Source organism: Elephantulus edwardii, unplaced genomic scaffold (genome assembly GCF_000299155.1).
Source record: "Elephantulus edwardii isolate Elephantulus edwardi_28Jun2011 unplaced genomic scaffold, EleEdw1.0 scaffold00215, whole genome shotgun sequence".
NCBI lineage: Eukaryota > Metazoa > Chordata > Mammalia > Macroscelidea > Macroscelididae > Elephantulus > Elephantulus edwardii.
Window position 1 is genome coordinate 2,846,598 of NW_006399965.1, and position 16,080 is coordinate 2,862,677.

Below are 16,080 nucleotides of genomic sequence, written 5' to 3' on the forward strand. Positions count from 1 at the left end.
AGAGTATTGAGAATACCATGGACTGCTAGGAAAACAAACAGATTTATCCTGGAAAGGGTTAAACCGGGTGGCTCCTTGGAGGCAAGGATTCTGAGGCTCCGTCTAACATACTTTGGACATGTTGTGAGGAGAGACCGGTCCTTGGAGAAGGACATCATGCTTGGGAGGGTGGAGGGACGGCGCAGGAGAGGAAGGCCCTCTATGAGGTGGATTGATTCAGTGACTGGGATAATTGGGATGGGAGTGTCAGAGACAATGTGATTGGCACAGGACAGAGCGGAGTTTAGGGCTGTTGTACATAGGGTCGCTATGAGTCGCAGGCAACTTGACGGCACATAACAACAACAACAACATTGTAATTTTCAGTGTAGCTTCTTAATCTATTGAGAATTATTTCAAACTCAGTATTTTCAGGCAGCATCTGTGTTATTTTCTTTGGTTTCTACTTCTCTAGGCAGCAATGGATCGATCTTTAACAATGAACCTTCACCTGATGAACTACGAAGAAAAGCGAGTACCACAAAGGGTCTCAAACTCAACGGTCTGTGCATACAAACATCACTGATAACAGCTTGCAGATTTGCAGCTATCTGATCACTTGACATAACCAGTGTTGTGAATTTAGTCTTAAGAATGTTCTGTTTTTCTTTATCAACTTCAATCTCATGTCCATATTTAAATAATTCAAGCATTTTGGGGATGTCACGGCCAATAGATTTTTCAGTAAACTTTGGGAATCTTTTCTTTAGTGTCTTCTTTAGTGGATTTAGCTCAGGCATTAATTATTTCTGGAACAGCTATATAAAAGTCTGCATGAATGTCATCAGACAAAATCTTTTGAATCAGATCAGTTCCTCCTGTAAAAGCAGCTCCATTTTCTTCTATTTTAGTCTGTGATGAAAGACAGCAATTCCCTGTGAAAACAGCAACTTTATTGACTTCTAAAGTGAATGGGTGTGGAAGGCCAAGGACACTGACCCACTCTTCTTCTGTAGTGACATATCAAGAGTCAAATCAAGATAAACACTTTGCTTTGGATAAGTGAAGTCCAGTACTTGAAATTTCTTAAGTAGCTGAACAGCTTTTTCTACTTCATATACTCGTCTTGGGTATAAGCGTCTTAAATAGACATCATCTTCAGGCTCACCTTCCATGTAGTGATAAGACTTTATTTTTTCTATCTCATCTTTCTGTTCTTCTAGAGTTTTCTCTTTAGGGCCTTTTTGTTGTTTTCTGGCAGGCTTTGTAGCAGCAGCAAAATGTCTGTTGGGCATTTGAATGTTTACAGAGTAAAGAAAGAGATGCCTGAAAAGCTGTTTTGGAAAGACTACGCCTCCGATGTTGTAGCAAGACTCTACTTACGCATCTTACTGCCGCCGCCATGATGACTGCTCCGGATTGTGTTTGGAGCACAGTTTTTTCCTTCTTCATCTTTAAAAGAGTCTATCAGGGACATTTCAAAGACTGTCATTTCTGGAGCACTCTCTAAAACAACTTTTCTATAATTCCATTGGTCATCATCACTTGATTGTAGGGCGTGGTCTCAGCCACTCAGCATACTCAAAAAATGTGTTCTTGTTGTCATTGTCAGATGATGTTGAGTCAAGAACAACTCACTCTATGAACAGCAGACCCGAGCGCTGTGCTATCTTATCCCAACCTCATCGTATCTGACCCTTTGAGCTCGTTGTTGCAATCACTGGGTCAATCCAGTTCATCTAAGGTTTTCCTCTCTTTTGATGACCTTTCCCAGGATGATGTCCCCTCTCTAAGAACCACGCCAAAGTATACGAGGTGAGGCTTTATCATCTTTGACTGAACAGAGTGCTCTGGCTGCACTTTCTTCAACAATGTCTGTGTGGGTTTCTTGACAGCACGTGGGAAATACCACACTTTTCTCCAACTCCACAGCTCAGAGGCATCAGTTTTTCTTCTGTCATCTGTATCCACTGTCCAGCTCTCAGATGCATAGCAGTGAATGCAAAGACCATGGCCTGAATCAGGAGCACTTTAGTCTTAGGTATGTCCAAGGAAACCACAAGATGAAAAGGGTTTCTTGAAGAAGAATAAGTACAGTGGGTCCATTATCATTTTGGTCTTAAAGCACTAAAAAAATATACTCTGATACATTTATGCAGTCTTCCTAAGTGGCCCTATTCAAGGTTTCTGACATGGGACTTTTACCTTTCATGGTTTTAGCTTACTGACATCAAACAGAGATTGTATCACGGAGAATGCATCTCATCACTGACCCACCCACCAATGTTTACTCTGGCGCTACATTGTCTCGACCCTCCCTCCAATACTTTCTCTGGAATTCTAAACACTTTTGTCATTCTCTGAGCATTTTAAATTATAATATTGAAATGGCCAAATAATAAAATACAGGGTGTTTATTTATAGTCTAGAGGGATACATTTTATTTTAAAAAAAAAATACAGGATTTCTTTGAAGATGTGTAAGCTCCTAAACAAAATTTTAAGTGGATTTTTGTTTTCTCTTTCAAATTGATCACTATTTCTTCAGTATCAATGATCACAGTGTTAAAACAGGATTTCTTGGACAAATGATTCATTTCAGGGCAAGACAAGCCTGAACTAGCTTGATGTGTCAGAGAATGTGGATATAGCCAGAAATAACAAAGACGTATCAAAATTAAATCTGGGAAATGAGTTGTTGTTGTTAAATGTCATTGAGTAAAATACAACTCATAGCGACCCTAAGAACAACAGATCTAAACCCTGTCCTATCCTATACCATCCGCACCATCTCTGACACAGTTGAGCCCATTTCTGCAATCACAGTGTCAGTCTATCTTTCCTCTCTTTTGTTGACCCACCACCATTCCAAGCTTAATGTCCTTTTTCCAAGGAATCTCTTCTCCTAGCCACATGCCCAAAATAGTTGAGAAGAAACTCAGCCATCCTTGCCTCCAAGAAGCTGTTTAGCTGCACTTTTTTACAAGACATATCTGTTCGGTCTTTTTGTAGCCCATGAGACATTCAGTGCTCTTCTCCAAGACCACAACGCAAAAGCATCAATTCTTTTTCTGTCATCCTTACTCATTGTCCAGCTCTCAGATGTGTAACAAGTAACTGAAAAGACCATGGCTTGAATCAGGAGCCCTTAGTGTTCAAAGTGCTGTCATTGCTCCTGTTATTTGAAGAAGTACCTGGCATTGGACTTCTCCCCAGGGCAATATGCCTCCTGATCTCCTGAGTCCTGGTACAAAGGGTGCTGACTGTGGGTACAAAGAAGATGAATTCACTGACAATTTCAATCTTTTCTCCATCTATCATGATGCTGTTTATTGATCCAGTAGTGAGGAGTTTTGTCTTCTCGAGGTTGAAATGCAATCCATATTGAAGGCTGTAGTCTTTGATCACCTGCAGGAAGCCTTTCAAGTCCTCCACACTTTCAACAAGCAAGGTTGTATCATCTGCATAACACAGGTTGTTCATGAGTCTTCCTCCAATCCTCATACCATATTTTTGACACAAAATCTAGCTTCTTGAATGATTATTTTTATTGTTATTTTGCTAATTGTGAGTAGCAAAATAATAATAATAATAATTGTTGTTGTTATATGTTATTGAGTTGCCTCCAACTCAATAGCTCTGAAATCTGCCCAACACACCTACCCCCATGACTCCAGTTACTGTGTCAATCTATCTCATTCAGGTCTTCCTCTTCTGCACTGTCCCTCCAGCCTTCCAAGCATGATGTTCTTCTGCAAGGACTGGTTCCCACTCATCAAATTAAATATCCATAAGTCTATTCTGATGGGGGAAAAAAACCCCACCACACCAAAACAAAAACAAACCCCCTAACGAAATAAGTATATGGAAACCCAACTAACAAAACAAAAGGAATAGGGAAATAGAAAATCAGTATATTTTTTTTCAAATAATACAATAATAATTGTTTCAGCCAGTCATCCTTGACAGAAGCTAAAACTTGTGGAGGAAAGTGTGTTGAGGATCAACATTTGCGAAGTCCCTAAATACTCTCCTAAAATAGTTAAGAATTATAAAAGGAAACATAGGAAATGTACCTTGGGGAAAAATTATAAACATCAGTGTAACTAAGTGATTAGTGGTAAGGAGTTTCACTGCCAACCCAAAGGTACAGGGTTTAAATTCACCATCTGCTCCATAGGAGAAAGATAGGCTCTTCCCTCCCATGTGATTTACTGGCTCTGAAAACCTGCTGGCAGGTGAGTTATGACCTCCGTTCAGACCCGAAGATTCTTAACAGCATAGCATTAAACAAAACAAAATTACATGGCGAGTTCTGGTGGCCTAGTCGCAAGAAGCTGCACTGCAATCCCAGGGGTGTGCAGTTCAAATCCACCAGCACTCTACTGGAGGAGGATCAATCTCCTCCTGTACCAGTCAGATCCGATTTGACGGTACACACACACACACACACAAAATAATAAAAAATTTAGAAAAATAAAAAACATAATTACAGTATGCCTCCTGAAGTGAGATGCTGAGGACATATTTTATAGTATTCTTGACAACTTGGATTTAATCATGAGGAAATACCAGGAAAATTTAGGAATAGTCTACAAAGTAACTGGCCAGTTCTTCTGGAAAGAGCAAAACTCTCCCAGTTTAGAGGCTAAGGAGACGTGAACACAAATGTCGTGTATGCACCTGGATTGGCTCCTGAATCTTAAAAAGGCTGTTTGTGGGACAATTGGGGGAAGCGGTGTACAGACTGGATGAAACTAGATTCATTTCCTGATTTTGATCGTTGTGCTGTAATTATTTAAGATGCTAAAATTTTGAAAACTCAATCATGTTTTTAAGAGAGTCTTTGGAAGGTGGTTTGTGGGTTTTTAAAAAAACTTATTTCAAAATTCTATTTTTAAATGAAAAAAAAAAAATTTTAGGCCATGCTGGCCCATGTTGGGATTGAAGAGCAATTCAGCATTGTCATCGCATTTAGTGGCTATAGTCACGAAAGGAGTGGCAAGATCAGAGATGCTGTCAGGGCCAGTCCAGGGAGCTTCAGGCTTCTTTCTTTAATAAGTAAGAGGGAAGAACTGAAAGATACAAGAACAGCACTCCAATTTGGTGCACACTTGGTGCTTGTGTGTGTGCCAACGTGAATTGCTGCAGCATCAGACCTGAAGGAGATGTTAAGGCCAGTCTCCAAGACAACACAGTAATCCTCACCTCCGGAGTCCTGGCTGGAGCGGCGTCTGTCACATAGACTGTGTGAGCCACAGCGTCACTGTCAACGCAGTGCAGTCCTCCTGAGAGGGTGGGACCATGTCCTAGGCTCCTATCCCCACCGGGATAGATCATCAAGCCTTTTCTTCCACAAGCTTTTCACTGGGCACCTCAGCCTTTATCCACTGTATAATGGGCTCCTTTGGATAAAGACTGCTTATCCTACTTTCCTCTGCTATATGTCTTCCCATTTGTATAGCCATGCTCAGAAGTGTGGACAGACAGCAAAGGAGAGGGAGACCCAGGATGAGACGGATTGATACAGTGACTGGGGCAATGGGGGTTGGTGTGTGGTAGTGAGTTGGTTAGTGAGACTGGCTCAGAACAGAGAAGGAATCGCAGGCAACTCAACAGCACATCACAACAATAACATACTATGACAGGTGTGGAAGCAGGAGTGGCATCCACTTCCTAAACAACATGCCTCCGGAAACTCTATGAACTTTGATAAGTGTCGATAGTTGTCTAGGGGCCTCAGGCCTTTTGTTCATAGAGTCACTATGAGTCCTGCTTGACTTGAAGGCAATGGACAACAACAACAGCCACGTAACAAAATTCAGGCTCATCTGCATCAGGACAATTAGATGTAACACCTAGAAAACGGCCTTCAGTTTGAGAGTCTTTCCATCTCTGTCCTTGCTTGTTCGTGCTGGCTAGATTGTGAGTGTGATGGTGGAAGTCCCAGCAGCCAAGCTGGATTATGTGGGGTGCCCAGATATTGAGGCTGGGGAAGCAACAAGGTCCCTGAGTCTCTCGTTCAAGCCTATAACGCTTCTCTCCAATGTTTTAGCTGTGAAGAAGAGGAGAATATAAACCACAGCTGTTCAGATTCTCTATCACAACAAACCTATTCACAACTCATTTACACAAATGGGAACTCAAAGCCAACGTCTATTTGGTGACCAAAGCCAGTCATTTTTTTAGGTGAGAATGTAATCATCATGATGTACAAGAATAAGACCTGGGATTTAATAGCACGGACTCTTTTCATTATCAAACTGTATCATGAAGTAATAAAAAGATAAAACTCACCTGCCAGGACTCAAAGTCAGGTATATACGCACAGGTAAAGCCCGGAAGATACGGCCCGCATCCTTCTTCGCATCTGCTCAGTTCATCCAGCCATAGAATACACCGCTTGTCTGACATTGTTTGTAATTCTCAGCTGTGATACATCCAGGTAGATATTTTTAAGATCCTCCAACTTCTCTTCTCCGGTACAGAATTAATCAGACATGGCATGCCATCTGTCCTCTTTACCGGTCATAGTCACCCGATGGTCAACATTGTAGGGGACACTGCCATTGGGCCAAATACAGTTAAAGGCAGTTTGCCAGAATCCAATGGTCAGGACATCATTCAGAGCCTTGCTAGAATGTACATCATAAAGAAACTCTTTTAATCTTGGTATATTGGCTCTTGGTATTGCAAATCCAATGCTTCCACCAAACTATGGAAAATATTCAGGCTTTGCAATGAGGACTGAGGTAACCCAAGCTTCGCTTGCTATCCAAATTGGGCCAGTTATGTTATGGTAAACTATTTCCAGCACAAAAGGTCAGTGTCGGAGGTGTAAAGGACAATGATGCGGGCAGTGGAATTCTTTATAGCCATGACAGCCTGTTGCATCTTCTCATTGGAATAGACTTTGGGGATGATTTCAGAAAATGCAATACATATCTTTACAGCCTCCATTTCTTCCTTAAAAATCTTCACTCCATATTTCCCATAATCATCTTCAGCCACTATGGTGCCTATTCAGACCCAACCAAAGTGTTGGATCAACTTGACCATGGCCTTCAACTGGGCCTTATCACTGGGTATTGTGCGGATATAAGATGGAAACAGGTATTTGCCACTAAGAATGGAGCAAGTGGGAGCATAACTCACCTAAAATTGAAAACCATTCCTGAAGTTACTAGTAAGTCACACTTGGATTTCAAGTCACACAATCGCTGAATATTTTTATCAGAAAGTAAGGAAGGGAACTTTAACAGCTCTTCTCACATCATTCCCACTTCAATCTATTGACATAAGAACATCTACTGCTCTCCCTACTCCAGTGTTGAAGGAAACACTTTGCACCTTGCCCTCGCATCCCAAAGGAGTTGAAGGAACAAATTGCTAATTGTTGTGTCATTATGCTCCGTCAAGTCGCTTATGACTCACAGCAACCCTGTGTACAAGAGCCCTAAACCCTGCTCTATCCTGTGCCAACCTGTCTCTGACACACTTACTTCCATTACCTCAATCACTGAACCAATCCATCTCATCGAGGGTCTTCCTCTCCTGCGTCGTCCCTCCACTCTCCCAAACATGATGTTCCTCTCCAAGGTCCAGTCCCTCCTTGCAACATGCTTCAGAACCAACTCATAGCTGACCCTCCAGTGGGTTTTCAGAGGCAATAAATTGCATGAGAGGAGATTGTTCATCTTTCTCCCATGAAGTCGCTGATGGATTTGAACTAAGTGTCTTTGGGATTGCAGTGCAACTTCTTACCACTAAGCCACCAGGACCCCCTAAACACACCCTATAAAGAAGAAATAGCTCACACAGTCCCTTGTGCTGTAAATTATTAACATTCTTGGTCACTAAACAAAAAGTAGTAAGTTCAAGTCCCTGCTGTGGCATTTTAGAAGAAAGGACGGCTAATATACTTCTAAAGAATAAAACATCAGGCACAGGAAATCCTAGGAAGTACAATTCTACTGTGATTAACAGTCATCCTGAGTTAAAACCAACTCTATGGCAACTCAGCTTTATTTCATTTCATTTTCTTTTCTTTTAAAACCTAGATAAACACAGCCATTTGCCACCATTTCTGACTGTCTCTACCATTCAACCCAGCCCTGTTCCCATGAAGTTGATTCCGCATGTGTTGCAATGTCTACAAGTAGAGCTTATGCTTCTTTGTAAGTCAGTACCGAGCAGGAGGTTACCCACCTCAGGTAAATAATACAGCCCTAGAATTCTTGAGGCAGCTACTGACAACGACGAGCCCCCGGACCCAACGATGCCTGCCAGGTACGCTCCCCTGCTGTTTCTGAAATTGGGCTGGTTTTCCTCCTGCCCCATAAGGAACACCAGAGCTGCTTCCACCGATTTGGAGATGGTGAAACAGGTGTCAAAGATCTGATAGCCAAGAGTGACATTGGGCAGAAGGTCTTTCTTGTCGATCTCCTTGATCACGTGGATCATGGTTTTCATCCAGCGGAATCCTCGAAAGTTAAACCTGCAATGGAAACAGTCCTTCAGAGACCTCGGTCTCTATCGCTTCTCGGCCTTCTGGCTAAGATCAAGTGCAGAGACCTCGGTCTGTGGGCTCAACGTCAGGGGGAGAAGTCAGATTTTGTTGGGATGATGGAGAGAATGTCTTGTCAAAAATGTGCAAGTGCAACAATGAATGAATGGAAATCCAAAGTCTCTGTAAATTTTCACTAAAATTAATAATAATTAAAAACCTTGCAAGTGGCTCAGACTGAGAGATGGTGAAGACTCCACTATAATCAAGTGGGTGTAGGACCTGAGGGGGCCGTTGTGTTGAGCGGCACACATCCCACCTCCCCTGTGGACGAGCCGGGTTCAATTCCTGGCCAGTGTGCCTCGCTGGTAGACACCACCCAGCATTCAGTGGGAGGGGTCTGTGCCTACGTAAAGGTGCGCTGGTTTCAGCAACTTCCAGGCTGAGGGACACTACGATCTACTTCTGGAAGTCAACCAATGCCTGGGCACCACAGTCACCTGGTCTCCATCCAGCCGTGAGGATGGTGCAGTACCCGGCAATGTCTGGTGGGTGTGCAGAATCAGGGCCGTCCTTCACCCGCCACAGTGTGTAGGAGCTGTGGTGCCAGCCCAAAGACAACGCCTCTCTGGTGATTCAAACCCCCCAGCACCTCTGACAGAGAAAGACAGGCAATCGGCTCCCGCGTGATTTGCAGCCCACTGAAGGGTCAGCTGTGAGTCACGTCTGACTCAGCAGCCATTACCAACTGTCTGTTGAGGGATTCTCTTACAAGACTGGAGTTGTTTTGTGAGCTAAGGTGACCCTCAATATGTCAGTTACATAAAAGTGAACATTAAAATAAAAAAGTCCATGTGCAGGACTCAGAAGAAAAATATGCCTTATTAATTAATTTTTTAAAATAATTAGACCCAAAGAAATAAGGGCTGCAACATAAACTATCATACACACGCGTGTGTCTGCTGCAGCATTACTTACAATAGCAAAGACCTGGGGACAAACTAAATACACACCACTGTCTATAGAAATTACGGTCCATTCACACAGTAGAGCATTGTGCATCACTGAAAAATGACTAAGAATTTGGGAAATACTGACAACACAAATAAAAACAGAGCAGATGATGCTGAATGGCATAAGACAGTCACAAAAGAACAATTATAGTGTAAGATGTGACACCGATGTGTCAAATGCGATAACGGTTACCCGTGGTGGACAGCGTTTGGTGAAGCTCCCCGAATAAAACAAGCTTAGAAGCAGGAGTGGCATCCACTTCCACAATAGCTTGCCTCCGGAAACCCTATGGACCTGGAAAAAGGACAAAAGTTATACAGGAGGTGTCCAGGACTTTCGTTCATAGGATCACTATGAGTCACCTGCCACTCGATGGCACTTAACAACAATAACAACAACAACAAGAAGGAATACTTTATACATCAATGTAATCCATCATGGCAGGTTAACAGCTATGGGCAAGGAGGTAGAGAGAAGTAAAAATTAATTTAAAAAATCAAACTATGTATATGTAGAAAATTTTTGGAACAATTGAATAAAATATTTTTTTAAATAGTGGGAGGCAATTATACTGTGCTTTTAGCGCATCTTACAAGTTAAAATTGTTCAATGTACTCGTTATATTTGAGTTAAAAATATATTTAAGCCATAATTTTGTCAAAATTAAGCCTGGACAATGACTAAGATTTCAATATTCTAAAGCCCAAATTTCCAGTCTTAAGGAGAGCTTAGTCTAAACACACTGTTGTTTGTCGTCGTTGTTGTTGTTGTGCGCCATCGAGTCGTGTACATCTCATAGTAACCCTGTGAACAATACCTCTGAGCCTTGTCCTTCCAGAGTCAACCTCACCGTCTCTGACACATCCGACTCATTGCCACAGTCATTGCATCAATCCATCTCACCCAGGTCCTCCTCTCTTGTACTGGCCTTCTACTCCTCCAAGCATGATGTCCTTCTCCAAAGACGGGGCCCTCCTGACACAAATGCCCAAAGTATGTGAGATGGAGTTTCACATCCTTGTCCTCAAGGAGCAACCTGGTCTCATCCTCTGCATGACAGATCTGTTTGTTCTCTTTTTTTTATTTTATTATTTTTGTGTGTGTGCGTGTACCGTCAAATCAGATCCGACTGGTACAGGAGGAGATTGTCCCTCCTTCCCCGGCAGAGCATCTGGTGGATTCGAACCGTGCACCTCTGGGATTGCAACGCAGCTTCTTGCCACTAGGCCACCAGAGCCCCCCTGTTTGCTCTCTTGACAGTCCATGATATAGTCACAGCATGAACACACCATAGTCCAAGCATGTTGCTGTTGATAGGTATCGTCGTGTCTAATATGACTCACAGTGCAGTGACCCTGTGAACAATACATCTGAGCCCTGTGCTATCCCGCGCTGTCCTCACAGTCTTGGACACATTTAAGCCCATTGTCGCAGTCTCTGCGTCAACCTACCAGTTGAGAGTCTTCCTCTCTTCCCCGTCTACCTTCTCAAGCATGATGCCCCTCTCCGAGGGTCTCTCCCAGCAACATGCCCACAGTGTGTGTGATGACATTTTCTCATCGTTGCCTCCAACAAGAACATTTTCCAAGATAAAATATCTTTGTTCTTTTTGCAGTTCATAAGATTTATTCAATACTCCTCCAATACCACAGTTCACAGGCACCAACTATTCAGCTGTCATCCTTACTCCGTGTCCAGCTCTCAGAAGCATAGTAAATGGCTGAAAAACCATGGACTGAATAAAGTGTACCTTAGCCCTCAAACTAACATAATTGCTCCTCAATAATTTGGAGAGGCCCCTGGCTGCAGACTTTTCCAGTGCAATCTAGCTCCTGATCTCCTGAGCAAGTATATTGATAGTTTCCAATAAATTCTCAACATCATTCTGAATCAGTGTTTCTCAAACCTTCATGTGGACACAAATAACCATGAATTCTTGCCAAAATGAGATTCCAATTCATCGAGCCTCCACTCAATCGGGGTGCACTTTTCTAACAAGTTCCCAAATGCTGCTGCTGCTTCTGCCAGTGAGCTGAATCACAATGTTCCGGATCCTACAAAACCTGCCTTTTTTTTCCCCCCAGTGGCAAGCTTTTGTGGTTCTAACCTATCCCACCCTAGAATGTTTAACTTGCAGAAACTAAGGACCAGAAGCAGGAAGTCCTATTCTGAGTCAAGAAAACCGTGTCAGAAGCAGAACTAACTCCAGTACTGGGCACCTTCTTACCCATTGCTCCCTCTCCCCACCTCCCCACCTCCTGCAGGTGATATAAAACCAAAAAGAAGGGCTTACCCTTCACACTTTGCTGATACAGGCTCCAAAATAGACTCATTGGCTGGGATGGTCCTGGAATGAATGGGAAACAGTCCTCCAATGACGAGCGCATGGTTTTTGGTGTCTACATATCCATTCAAGTCAAACTTGCTGAGCAGTCAACATTTCTGTTCTTTTTTTTATCTTCACTTTTCATGCCCCAAACAGTCAGTGAAAAAGCAAACAATCCAAGAACCAAATCTTTCTTTCTAAGGAGCATTTTAATAAGATTAGTTGGAGGAATTAGCAGTAATAAAATGATGCAAACTCTCCCGTGACACGCTGATACACTGTCACCACCCGTCGGAGCATGCCACCTCCCAAAGGCACAGCCTGCTGCCGCTTGCTACATAATTGTCATGCCTCAATCAACCTCTGAGCCTCACAGCCACTCACAAGTTCTAGATGTCGATGAGGAAAGGAAGAGTCCTTTTTAAAAGAACGTCATAAAAATCTCTTTTATGATTGGCAATATGACCAGTCACATAATAGTGAATCTTTATAGTGGTCTTTATTTCATTTTGCAGAAAGACTGCTATCTTGTTTATCTCAAGGAGCCTTGGTGGTACAGTGGATTGGATGTTGAGCTTCTAACTGAAGTCTGCAGCTGGAATTCAGACGTTTTCCACAGGACAGAGACGAGGCGTCTGCTTCCAGGGAGACTGCAGCCTTAGGTGAGGCGCTCTGGTCTAGGGCTTGTTCATCAGACATCAGCCTTGTTCATTCATCCTCACTTAAGCCAAGTGGGAGCTACTCGTGTCCCCAAAGTTGAGGAAGATCACCCCACTTCCTGACATGGTGGAAAAGGTGGCATACCTCTTCCTCAGGAGCATAGAAAAAGCGTGGCTGAAAACCTCCGGGCTTGGAGCTGATGACATTGAGTCAACTCACAGTGACTGCCCATCAGGCTGCGGAGGCTGTAAATCTTCCTGGAGGAGACAGCCCTTTTTCCTCCCGTGGTGCACCTAGTGGCTGGGAAGCATTGGAGACGTACAGCCTTTACGTTAACAGCACGACTTGCTGCAGCCTGGGCCACCAGGGCTCCTGCATCAGTGACCAGGAAGGTGGAGATCTGTCTTGCAGAGATTTTATGAAGCCCAAAGCACTCATCAAGGGTTTTTCTTGTAAATTGTTTTTCTAATCGTCACTTGTTTTTATTTCATCTTATTATTTTTGTATGTGTACCATCAAATCAGATCTGACTGGTACAGCAGGAGGCTCCCCTCCTTCTCTAGCAGAGCATCTGGTGGATTTGAACCCTGTGCCTCTGGGACTGCAGTCTAGCTTCTTGCCACTAAAGCCTCCAGAGCTTCCTAATCTACCCTTCAAGGTGTTGCACTCTGTTCACCTTTCTGGATTTGCCACTGACTTGGTCACAAACCCCTCAGTTATTCCCACACAATTTCCACCCTCCAGGCTGCACCAAGCTCTCTATGGAAGAGAGACGGGCAGTCTCCTTCTGTAAAGATTTACAGCATCTGAAACCTGATGAAAAATTGCTCAGTGGCAATGAATTTGACAACAGTGGGGTTTTCACCATCTCCCCTTGGAGGACAAATTCCTGTTTTCATAATACAATTTGGCAACATGTGTCAAGAATATGAAAAATGGGCATGTCCTTGGACTGTGTGATTATACTTCCAGCTCTTTCTCTGTAGTATATGTTAGCAAGCGGTAACCGTTCACAAAGCCATGATGTGTGAAGACACTGAGCAGAATGTGGTTTATAAAAATGGAACAAAGTAGACGTACACAACAGGATATTTGTTAAATAATGAGGATACGTTGCTGTGTACTGTCGATTTGGAACTGACCCACAGCTGACCCTTCAGCAGGTTTTAAGAGGCAAATAATTACACAGGAGGAGAAAGGAACCACTGAAATGGGGTTTTAGAAAACTTATTCCACAAAGGACATGCTAATAATCTGCCTAAAATGAATGTAACAGGTGGCAAAGCAGCAAAGGCAATGGCCTGCCGAGCTTTATTTATCCCCGTGTATATTGTGACAGTCTCTCCTCCACGGATTTGAAATGAGAAAAGACAAGAAGAGACTGCAAACTCGAAATCAAAAGGGAGAAAGCAAACCCCTGGGGAACGCAAACAGTTACCCCATCCGGCCGCTAACCAAAAGGAAACAGCTGGCGACTCAGGTGCCCGAGAAGAGAGTCCTGGTGACCCACTTGTGATCCTTCACAGGCACTGAAAGCCCGTGGGGCACAGTTCTCCCCTGATGCTCGGGGTCACCACGAGTCACAAAGGAGCTGACAGCACCCACTGTTTAATGTTCCCACCTTTCTATGTAGTGCAGGCCCACAGACAAGCAGTATCTGTAACGAATTACTTTTTTGTGTGATGATTTACATGTGATTACTGTTTTCTTCTTTATATTTTTCTGTATTTTCCCTACATGTTCTACAACATTCGTATGTCTTTTATGAACTGAAAAACAGTTCACGGAAATAATGTCTCTCTTTTTTACAACTTCCTTTACATAAGGTCATCCAGCTCCAGCCTGGCCCACATACGCCCTCCTTCACCCCAGTCTTCTTACTGTCAGGAGTCCCCTGGGTCCTCACTTCCCCTTTCACAGAAGTCACTTCTCTGTACCTCATCCCAATTCCAGCAATAGACTCGTGTATGTCAGAAATAATGATGATGGCACAGGATACGACCGATTTGTATATCTGTTGTTCATCAGGTCACTATGTACTTGACTCAATGGCACCCAACAACAACAACGACCAGCCCGACAAAGAATTCTCAGAGCACGTCTGTTATCGTGTGTCACCTTCACCTGACTATCGAGACTTCTCAAAGAGAATCCCACATTACGCCCTCACCAGCCGAAGTGCAGGCCCAAGCCTCCATTCTCCTCAGGCTGACAAGGCCTTTGCAGATGAGCTAACTCGTGACACACCTGTGCCCTGACTGAACTATGTGCAGACTTTTAAAAATGTTTTCTTGCTGTTTGAGTAAAAGTGTACAGGGCACATTATTTTCCCATTGAACTATTTATATCCATTTTGTTTCATGTCATTGGTTGTGATTCCCACAATATAATAACTCTTCTCTCTTCCTCTATGGTTCCCCTGTCCTTCTCTCCTGTCCCTCTCGCCCGCTGAGCTTTGTTTTTGAACACATGTTAATTGCCCTGGGAGTACATTCCTCCTGGGTGTAAGTGTTCGTTTTATGGGCCTGTCTATTACTTGGCAGAAAGCTGGTCCCCAGGGAGTGGACTTCATTCCAGGCATGGTTGAATAAGGGCCATAGGGGATGCTCAGCCTTTAAAAAGTCGTCTTCATCTTCCTTCTTCAAAGTGCTGGTGGTTCTCACCTACATTCTTCCAAAGTGATGCTGACAGACTTAAAGAGAATGACTGGATCCCAGAGTATTCTCATCAGATACGCTTCAGAGGTTAGCCTGTTGATGTTGTTGTATGCCATCAAGTCGGAACCGACTTATAGCTGACCCTCCAGTGGGTTTTCAGAGGCAGTAAATCACACAGAAGAGGTCATTCTGGACTTTATGAAGAAGAAGAATGTGGCATGAGGGTTGGAGGAAGACTCATCGGCAACGTGAATTATACAGATAACACAACGTAGATAACTCACGTAAACCAAGGAGGATTTGACGTGTTTGCTGCAGAAGGTCAAGGAATGCAGCCTTCAATGTTGTATCTGAACATCAAGAAAACACCACTGGGTCAGCTGATAGCATTATGATGGATGGAGAAAAGATTGAGGTTGTTAACTATTTCATCTAGTTCTGACCCACAACCAACACTCATGGCACCAGCAGTCAGGAAATCAAGAGAAGGGTTGCTTTAGGAAAGTTTACTGTCAGAGACCTCTCCAGAGTTCAAAAGAGTAACAATGTCAGTTTAGAGACTAAGGTGCACCTGATCCAAGCTATAGTCTTCTCAATTACCTGCTATGCATCAGAGAGCTGACAATGACTAAGGATGACAGAGGAAGAATCGATTCCTTTGAGTTCTGGTGCTGGAGAAGAGTGTAGAACATACCATGGACTGCTAAGAGAACAAACAGGCCTGTCCAGGAGAGGGTGAAACCAGCTTGTTCCTTGAAGGCAAGGATTTTGTAACTCTGTCTCACATACTTTAGGCATGTTACCAGGCAGGACCAGTCCTTGAAGAAGCACATCATGAGATGGATAGGCAAAGGGAATGAGGCACTGGGGTTAGGCGTGTCACAGATGGTGAGGTTGGCTCAGGATAGCACAAGGTTCAGAGCATATGTTCATAGGATC

At 43.3% G+C, this 16,080-nt stretch overlaps 1 pseudogene; it reads right to left on the minus strand.

Annotated features, from left to right (window-relative positions):
* Positions 1-410: 410 nt before the first annotated feature.
* Positions 411-1,383, minus strand: LOC102846194 (annotated as a pseudogene).
* Positions 1,384-16,080: the final 14,697 nt, after the last annotated feature.